We start from the raw sequence: 11,246 nt of genomic DNA on the forward strand, positions 1-11,246 counted from the left end.
TTGAATTGTTAACTATTACCCCTGAGGGAACTCGTTAGCATGATCCTTTTTTTTTAATTTTTTATTATGAGTTATGTTAAATCACGTTTGTTATTGTGTAATCTAAGAGTATACTTTCTCCCTCTTATACAGGGTATTTTGTTAAGTGTGCCCAAAATGTGCACAGAAAAATTTAAGAGCTATATTTTCATTATATAGTCTCTTACCCATGCAATGCACGGAAAAATTTTTAGTAACACTAAAATTTTAGCAAATTAAATGCTTTTATGTCAATTTGGCAAGAAAAAGAATGTCATTGATTATACTTAATAGTGCTATCTCACAAAGAAATACCATGCCTTGTATTCTAAATTAAAACTGTGTCACATAACCATTACTTGATATTTTGTACATCTCTATTATTCTATACTCTATAGCGTATCATAGGAATTTACCAACTTATAATGGTTTTTGACAACCAATTAATGGTAACCACCCTTTGTGGTCACACACCTTAAGCATTAGAGCGAGCAAATGACTATATCTAAGAAAAGAGCAACAAATATAAGAATGACCTTACGATGAAACACGTGCACCTCAAAGAACATTAGACAATCAGACATATTGTTGTTAACTTAAGCAAATGAGGTTAAAATTCGATCCAATAAATTTATATGGTAATAATGTAGTGTACGAGTGGGGCCAATTATTCTATTCTCTGCCATAGTTTGTAATTCGACCTTCATATTTGTATTGTAAATGTTATTGACAGATTTTATGGTTCTTTATTATTAACTTTGTGCTTCACTTTCGAAGGTATTGGCAAGAAACAATGCTTGTGCTATCTGTCTTGCACGGTTACAATAATGAAGAGGTGAAGGTTCAATTTAAAGACAGAAGTGTCTTGCCTATCATTGGGGAAAGTCGAAGCTGTGGCAGGTTTATGAAGATTAACCAACTGCTAAAGAATGAAACCTAAGAAAAGGGAATCTATCCTCATGTGGGGTTCCTACTCTTTTTGTGAGAGCTCGGAATACTGCTCTAGGATTACCTAAGTTTTTTCCTAAGAAAAAAACTTATACCAAAATTTTTTTTTTTTTCCAAAGCCAAAACCAATCTACAAAATCAGCAAATCCCAGCTAAATCAATTAAAGCATTTGGTTTCAAGCATTGCTTTGGGTTGAGAAACCTATGTGAAAACCCAATTAAAGGGGTAAATAGTGGAAAATGAAGATTAGCCTTCTGCCCACATAGATAGCCTATTGACAAATAGTCAAAAACCTTATGTTCTTTTTTTTGATAAGTGAAAAAACTTATCTTCTTTCTGAATCATTTTATCTCAAATTACCGAAGCTCACCCTTCTAAGGGTTCAAAAGAATCATGACAATGAAGAATAAGCTATTGTGAACAGTTGTCAGCCTAATTAAACCATCAACACAAAAATTAGACTACTAATTTTAGTTATATTTGTTAACGTGTATTAAGATATGTGAGCTTTAGGCCCACCTTGTTTACTTATATAGCACACTTACTTGTACTGCACATTCTGTCTCCTATATAAATGCACTCATGTATATTCTATTACTTGATGAAATACAATACTATTGAATTCAGTATTTCTAACATGGTATCAAAGCCAATGTTCTGACCTTTTCTTAGTAGCATTGTCTTTATTGGTGTTACTCCATTCTCAACATCGCTTCCACCGTCACAGTAGCCACCGCAACCTTTTGCCGTAGAAACTCCGACGTCTTCCAACCGTTGTCCTTGGGTTCCGGACTTGCAGCCGCCGTTGTTGAGGAGTCCTGCACCACACAGACCACTGCACTTACCATCTTCGCCGTGCATCTTACTCCAATAAGTATTTTGCAGGTACCATAGTGATCGTATCCCCCCGATCTACTCAATCGTGGAAGTCTCGCAGTCATCGAAGCTTGCACGTGCCCTCGTGCGCCGCCCAAAGAAGCTGCGCCTCGGTCATAGCCGGCCTTTGTTCCTACTGACATCATCAGTGATGTCATCACTGCCCTTGCTACATTGCACGAGCCTCACACCTATCATGAGGCTTCCACTGACCCTTTATGGCAAATTACAATGAAATAGGAACTTGATACATTATCTAAAAACCATACTTGGGATTTGGTGACTCCCTCCCCTGGGAAATCTATGGTTGGTTGGAAGTGGATTTACAAGATTAAGACTCGCTCTGATGGGTCCATTGAGTGCTACAAAGCTCGTCTTATTGCAAAAGGTTTTACATAGGAGTATGAAATTGATTATGAAGAGACATTTGCTTCGGTTGCTCATATCTCATCTGTTTGTGCTCTCTTAGCTGTTGCTGCTACTAGTAAATGGGACATTTTTTTAGATGGATGTCAAAAATGCATTCCTTAATGGGGATTTAAGTGAAGAAGTTTATATGCAACCTCCTTTTGGTCTCTTTATTGAATCAAACAAGGTTTGTCACATTTGACGTGCACTTTATGGCCTTAAACAAGCTCCATGAGCTTGGTTTGCCAAATTCAGTTCTACCATCTCTTGCTTGGGTTACATGGCCAGTCATTATGATTCTATCTTATTTTTTCATCGCACTGACAAATGCATTATTTTACTTCTCCTGTATGTGGATGATATGATCATAACTGGTGATGACCTTAGTGGCATTCAAGAACTCAAGGATTTTCTCAGTCAGCAGTATAAGCTGAAAGATCTTGGACATCTCAGCTACTTCTTGGGTCTTGAAATCACTCATTCTACAAACGGACTTTATATTACTCAAGCCAAGTATGCCTCTGAATTCTTGACTCGAGCTGGACTCACTGATAGTAAGATAGTTGACACTTAAATTGAGCTTAATGTGCATCTGACTCCTTCGAAAGGGAAACCATTGTCTAATCCCTCTGTTTACAGACGCTTGGCTGGCAACCTAGTTCATCTCACTGTCACTGATCCAGACATTTCCTGTGTTGTTCATCAAGTGAGCTAGTATCCGTATGTTCCACGATCGACTCACTATTCTACTGTTCTGTGCATTCTTCAATACCTAAAGGGCACTCTCTTCCATGATCTTTTCTACTCTACTCAGTCTCCTTTTCTTCTCCGTGCATTTTCTGATGCTGATTGGGCAAGAGATCACACTAATCGCAGGTCCACTACTGGTTATTACTTTCTACTTGGTTCTTCTCTAATTTCTTAGCAAAGCAAGAAACAAACTCATATGGCCCACTCCAGTACTGAAGTAGAATATCGTGCCCTTACTGATACCACATCTGAGCTCCTTTGGCTACGATGGCTTCTCAAAGACTTAGGAGTGTCCACATCCTCTACTACTCCTCTTTATTGTGACAACCAGTGTGTCATTCATATTGCTCATAATGATGTCTTCCATGAATGGACTAAATACATCGAGATCGATTGTCATTTTATCCGTTATCATCTTGTCCATGGTGCTCTCACGCTGATCTCAATCTCCTCTAAAGATCAACTTGCAGATATCTTCACCAAATCACATCCTAAGGGACTCCTTCGTACTTTGGTTGACAAATTCAAGTTGGTTTCCCATCTACCTTGAGTTTGAGGAGAGCTGTTAACGTGTATTAAGGTATGTGGGCTTTAGGCCCACCTTGTTTACTTGTATAGCACACTTACTTGTATTGCACACTCTACTTCCTATATAAAGGCACTCATGTATATTCTATTACTTGACGAAATACAATACTATTGAATTCAGTATTTCTAACAATATTAATAATTATTTATACTTAACACTCTCCCTGGTCCAAATTTCCTGCAAAAATGCATACCAAAATTATTTAACTCTAAATTGCTCCAATATTTGTGGAATCAAAAAGAAAACCAAAAAAGACCCTTAATCAAAACACAAACATGAGAAAACAAATTTAAGAGATATGATCCTATATTTATCAGAGGTATGATTTTATAGCCTATAAGTGCTTGAGGTCAATTGCACATCCAATTAAAATTAAATATCTTAACCTCATTTTACATGAAATTCACCTGAACTAAAAGCAGCCAAAACACCAAAAATTTTACAAATTCCTATGAAGTATATGCACCTTACACAAAAAAAAGAAAAAAAAAAAAAAAGGAACTAATCAACACTGGAACCCTTTATTTACTAACCCAAAGTCTACATGCAAAAAACCGAAATAACTCAACAAAAAAAAGGTATTCAACCTTTTGAGAGAGAGAGAGAGAGAGAGAGAGAACATAACAATTAGATAGCAAGGACCCAAGGTCATACACAAACTCAATTGGCAAATACAAATTGAATATACCATATGAATATGTATGTAGAGCTTACATTGGTTGATCCCACATACATGTAAAAGACGAGTTGGATACATCCGTTCTATAAGAAAATTTTCAATTGGACAAAACCTAAAATTATAAGCTAATATCCAAAGCATAGCATTAGAGTGCTATTACAGAGCTTTGTCATTTATGTTATATTTATTTAGATAAAAGCAATTTTATGTTGTAAAGTCATAGATTGTAGCATCATTTTTAGCTTTTTAAAATGCAATGTGCTACATTGTGCATTAGCTCCAAAAAAATGATTACTTAAATAAAACCACAACATTTAAAAAGAAACCAATATTCCAAAGAACTCATCTATAAAAATTATTACTCTTAAGCAAATATTAATATCAGCAGTCACAAAAAAAATTAAAAATTAAAAGCAATATGTAAATAGCATTGTTCAAATTAGTATAATCCAAAAAACCAATAAATAAAAAAAGAAGGCAATTCATGGATTTCAATGTGCTCCCAATTAGATGGCTTATGCATTCATTGCGTGTACATAAACATTTGGGTTCCATACATCCAATCCAAAGTTCAATAAGCATTTCTTTGTTGAGAATTAAGAAACAAAAGAAGAAAAAAAATAGAGATTAAAAAATTCGAGAAATCAAATGAAGTAATAATCTGCCAAGAAAAAGGAAAAATTTGAAACATTGGTGTTCCAAAGAGAGAGGGAGAATGAGAGATAGAGACAGAGAAAGAGAAACTAAAAGAGAAAAATGAACATGAGACTAAAATGCCAAAATGCCGACATCACACTTTTTTTTTTCTTTTTTACTAAAATCAATAGAAGAAACTGCTGATGACACTCTTTATTTCCGTTAGATATTAATTCTGTTACTAAAGTGTGTACAAAATCAAATGAAATTAATTCAATCAGTAAAGTGTGTACAAAGTCAGGGTAAGTGTGCCTTGGACACTTTAATACTACTATATTAAACCAACCTCCTCACTCAACTAAACAAACCCAAATAATCAAAATAATTCCAAAACACTTGACCCTAGCTAGCCACTCTACGAACCAAAATCATATAGCTCTCGCACAAAAGATCTAACGTCTGTGACGCGGGTGGGCTTAGGACCCATGTGGTATGTGTGCACTGAAAGATCGATCTGAGGAATAAGTAATAAATAATCATTCTGTCATTAATTTTTTCTTTCTATATTTTTTCTTCTTCTCATTCTCTCATTCTCATTGCTTCATTTTCTCATTCTCGTTCACCTTCATGGGGAACATTATTAACAACTCAATAGGTAATTGTTTAGCTCTTTTTTTACTGCTTTATTGTAATTCTTGTTCTTCTTCTTCGTCTTTCTTTAATTTTTTATTAATCATTATATTGTAATCAGCCTATACGATGGGCTAGGGCCTATACTATAGGCTAAGGCCTATACTATAAGCTAATATGTCTAATATATTTAAAATAGTTCAAATTCCACTCCCACATATAGAAAATTTCCATTGCCAACATGCAATATTTGGCCTAGTCCCACGCCGTTTGCATAAGCTTGGGACTCACTTGGTGTATGAGGAGCAAAGAGTCCTTAGTAGTTACCACACACACAAGTAAAGAAGAAGAAGAAGACTACAACAACATAGAGCAATAAAAAAAAATAAAAAAGCTAAACCATTGAAGAAGAAGAACAAGAGAAAAAAGATGAAAAATAGGATTTACAATAAAAAAAATAAAATAAAATGCTAAACGATTACCTATTGTTAAGCTGATGTTTCCCATGAGCAAATAAGAAAATGAAAGTGGGAGAATAAGAGAGAGAGAGAAACGGAGACAGAGAAACAAAAAGAGAAAAATTAATGAGAGACTAAAATGCCAAAATGCCAACCTCAAAAATTTTTTCTTTTTTACTAAAATCGATAAAAGAAACTAAGGATGACACTCAATATTTCAGTTAGAAATTAATTTTATTACTAAAGTGTGTACGAAATCAGATGAAATTAATTCTATTGCTAAAGTGTGTACGAAGTCAAAGTAAGTGTGCCTTGGACACCTTAGTAATACTATATTAAACCAACCTCCTCACTCACCTAAACAAACCCAAATAATCAAAACAATTCCAAAATCATATAACCCTTGCACAAAAGATCTGACGTCAGTGACGCGGGTAGGCTTGGGACCCACATGGTATGTGTGCACTAAAAGATCGATATGAGTAATAAGTAATTTATAATCATTTTGTCATTTTTTCTCTAATTAATTTTCTCTTTCTATTTTTTTTCCTCTCATTCCCTCATTTTCTCATTCTCATTCGCCTTCATGGGGAACATTATTAACAGCTCAACAAGTAATTGTTTAGCTTTTTTTTTCACTGCTTTGTTATAATCCTTGTTCTTCTTCTTCTTTGTCTTTCTTTAATTTTTTTTATTAATCATTATGAGCTAATATGAGCTCATATGTCTAAGGCAAAAATGCACTTTTCATCCCTACATTTTGCCCCGATTCTCATTTTGGTCCCTACATTTTACTTTTACCATATTTAGTCCCTATTTAGAAAAACGCCGTCCATTGTAGTCCTTTCTGTCAGTGCCCTAGCAGCAAAATCCTAGATGGCAAATAGCAGAATAAAATATTATTTTCTCTCTCATACATGTCACTAGACCTCATGCCCATTCATCTTCCCACCTAAGTTTACCCCACGTGACACCCTCACACTGCTAACCCACGCGTGTGACAAATAGAACCCTAATTTCCAAACCGCCTTATATAGTTAAACCCTAAGATGCTGACCATCACTGACTCTCTGTCATCCTCTGCCATCATCATTGACTCTCTGTTATCCTTACCCAAATCTAATGAAACTTTAGCTTCAACCTTACCCACATTGACCATCGTTGAAGCCAAATACCCAGAAGAAGCCGACCAAAAAGGAGCAAAGTAGCCACATCGATGTGAAGGCAAACGTTAAAATATCCTAAAGGTATGTTCTCTTTCTCAATCTCTTTATAGCTATTAGTGGACTAGAATGATAAAATAAATCTGAATATTTTGTTTTGGAATTTTGTATAATACTGTCTTTTTTTTTTCTTTTTCTTTTTTTGTGTGATTATGATGGTTCCTATTTGTGGTCCAAGTGCTCCCCTATTCCCATTTGTTCCCTTGACCCCATATGTTCCCGTGGTTGGTTGTATTAGTTTATTATCAGTTCATCAAGTTAAACTTTAGTTTATTAGTTGTAAAGTGTTTTGTTGTATTGTATATAAATTTTTTTATTATTAGTTTATTACTTTAAAAAGTAGTTTATCGGTTGAAAAGTATTTGGATGTATTGTATATTAATTAGTTTATCATTAGTTTATTAATATAAAAATTACTTTATCAATTGAAAAGTGTTTTTTTTTTTTTTTTGTATATTATATGCAGGATGGATGAGTTTTTTAGTCTCTTTATTCACCAAGGTGGGCATTTTACTTGGGATTCCCTATGTGGAGGGACAATTAGTATTGTGGATAACTGTGACCCTGATAGGTAGTCAAAGGTAGAGATTGAAGGTATATGTAGAGAATTTGGGTACACTGTAGTGGGCACTATTTGGTTTAAAATGCTTGGTGTGAACCTAGACCAAGCGAATTTTCACCAAGTTGTTGATGATGATGCTGCAATGTTCATGACAAACCTAGTACAAGGTCATGGAGAGACATATATATGTTGATCATCTAGTAGCTGAGCCTGAGGAGATAGCAATTGAGGATATATAGCCAATAGAGATAGTACAACCTGGTGAAGAACCTACTGTAGACCAGGCATTAGATGTTGTTCAAGTTGATGACTTAGTAGATTATAATGATCATGCTAGCTATTATGAAGATGAGGTTGATTCTAAAGGTGATGCTAGTGATCATTATTATGATCAAGCTACTTATGAAGATGATAATGATAACCATGATGATCCTATTGAGGTAGATGCTGTAGAATTCTATTCTAGGATGGCTGGTAAAGAACTTTGTCATTGAGGAGCAACATGCGGCCCCAGTTAATGATGTTGAGGAGGATAGTAACGAGTCTAGGGGAAGTGACCTAGGAAAGGAACCAGACCTGCACCCTACTGGAAGGAGTTTTGATGATGACAGTAGTGACAGTTGGGACAACAGGGAAGATGTGCATGATGAACCAATCCAAATGGGTGTTGGGGTAATGAATTCAGATTATGAGAGTGAGGAGCTGCTTAGTCTTGATGAATCATCATCTGACACTTCTCAGGGTGAGGATGACAGTGATGATGACCATCTTGTTGCTGAAGATGAGACCATTCTATTAGGAGAAGGAAGTTTCCAGTGTTTATGCCTATAGCTAAAGCTAAGCATATTAGGTTTGAGAAAGATATGCTTTTTTACTTCACCTAATTAATTTAAGGATGCTATTATACAACATTTCTTACAAAGGTGTCAAGGGAAAGGAGCTATCAATTAAAAACACTAGTAACTGAACACACATGCACCAGGAGTTATAAAAATCCAAGGTGTACTTCTGCATACATTAGGAAGAAGTTGGTGAAGACGGTTAGGAGGCAGCCAGACATAAAACTGAAAGATATTCAAGATGTTATCTATGAGAAATATATAGTGAATATAATTGTAGGCAAAGCAAGCAGAGCTAGAGAGAAGGCCCAAGATTTTGTTGATGGAGCTCATATACAATAATACAACCAACTGTGGGAGTGTTGTGAAGAATTAATGAGGTGTAGTCCTGGCAGCACAGTATTGATGAAGGTCCACACCTTCAATGATGGTGATTTAGCAGCTGAGATGGGCTTGACAGTTGGTGTACCTTATTTTGAAAGATTATAGATAGGCCTAGAGGGTTGCAAGAAGGGTTTTTTGGCTGGATGCAGACTAATCATTGGATTGGATGTAGGGGTGTTCACCAAACTGCACAAACTGCAAAAACCGCACCAAAACCGCCCATAAAATAGCATAACCGCACCGCACCGCACCACACCGCAAGTAATAGTGCACCACACCGCACCACACCTCATGGTGCAATGCGGTTTGTGGTTTTACAATAAGAAAACCGCACTGCACCGCACCCTCTCCATATATTAATATATTTAATTATTTTTAATATTAAATATATTATTAATAGTTCAATAACCCTAGTTTTCCAAAAAAAAAAAAAAAAAACTTTGATAACCCTAGCAAGTGTTGATTAGGAAAGCTAGCCCAAAATAAAGAAAAACTAACTTAATAGTTTAAAACTTGGACCAAAATAAAGGGAAAAATTAGTTTTGGGCTGAATAGAAAAAGCCCAAAATTTGAAAAATATACCAATTTCAAATCATTCAAACCGCATCTTTTACAGCGCATCGTATATGTGATTGCAAAAATGAGGTGAGGTGCGGTGCGGTTATGGTTTTGGCTAAACTTTAAACCGCACCGCACCACACCGCACCGCACCGCACCGCACATTTGACCGCAAAAATAAGATGCAGTGCAGTTATGGTTTTAGCTAAATTGTACTGCAAAGTGCGGTGCTAAAAATGGCCCAAAACCGCACCACACTGCACCGTGAACACCCCTAATTGGATGCATGTCATTTGAAGACTAAGACAAAAGGCCAGTTGATTGGTGCAGTTGTTAGAGACCCTAATGAGGAGCACTTCCCTTTTGCTTTTGTAGTGGTAGAGGTTGAAAATAAGGATTTATGGATTTGGTTTCTAAGATTGTTGCTTGTTGACATAGGTGATGACAGAAGATGGACTTTCATTTCAGATCAACAAAAGGTATGTATTTAATGTGAACTAGTTGGTTTTCAAAATAACATGTGAATTACTCTATATTATCCTGGTGTGCTCATTAGAGACTTGTTCTGGAAAGCAGCCAAGGCAACATATAAACAACAGTTTGAAAGGGCAATGAATGAACTGAAAGAAGTTGATGCAGATGCATATAATTGGCTTAATGCCCATTCAACAACTACTAGGGCTAGGCATATGTTCAGTAGGGATGGTCAAAGTGAAACAGTGCTCATTTAACCTCACAAGGAGGGTAAAAAGATAATTTTACCTTAGTAATAAGATAATTTTACCTTAGTAATATGCATCTTGATTCTAGTCATTAGATCCTTAATCTCATTTCACCAAAATGATCTTGAAATTGTAATGATCAAATCAGTTGGCCCTACCCGGATTATCAAATTTGAAAGTTATCATCAAATCAAGTTTTAATGGTCGAGATGCATTATCACAAATTAAGTCTGACTATATGTAATTATGAATAATTGATTCCAATTGGTTATAATTATAATTAATTTGAGATTAATGACGTGTCATAATTTGATTGGTTAGGACAACATTTTATAGTAAAGTTGCACACACTTAATTAATTAGATAGTCAAACATTAATTATTCAATGAGTAATTTGTGCAATTATCTTTTAATTAGAGTAAATTTGGAACTAGCTAAGTCTGAAATGGGAGTGATTGGAGCCTATTAATATTAATTGGAAACTAATTTGGGACTTATTAATGTTAATTGTGATGAAATTCTTTTCTAACAAATGACCTCTACTCACTATTTCATTGATATCTCTCAAAATATTTTGAATCTGTGAATGAGCTCACTTTTCTCAGAAACTAGACATTTGGCTTTCAATTTGAGCACAAAAATGAGGCAATTTTGATCAGAATTGAGTAATATATGATTTTTTGAAGTTGGCTTTACAAGCTGTTATAATAGCTACAAGAAAATTGAATTTTGCTTGCTCCTCACTCCTACCAATCTCTACATTTAATACACTAGATTTCTCCAAAGGCTAAAATAAGGTCTAGGTTCATGATTCTTTGTTAACCCTCATTAAATGACCTTCCATTCATATTTTCTCCTTCATTACTATATAAACCCCTCCTTTCCTCCATTCTAAGAGACACAAAAAAACCCCTCTCTTGAGTTCTAGTGAAGTACAATAGTCTTGTTATATCTTGGTCTTCCTA

This window comes from Castanea sativa, chromosome 12 (assembly GCF_040712315.1).
Source record: "Castanea sativa cultivar Marrone di Chiusa Pesio chromosome 12, ASM4071231v1".
NCBI lineage: Eukaryota > Viridiplantae > Streptophyta > Magnoliopsida > Fagales > Fagaceae > Castanea > Castanea sativa.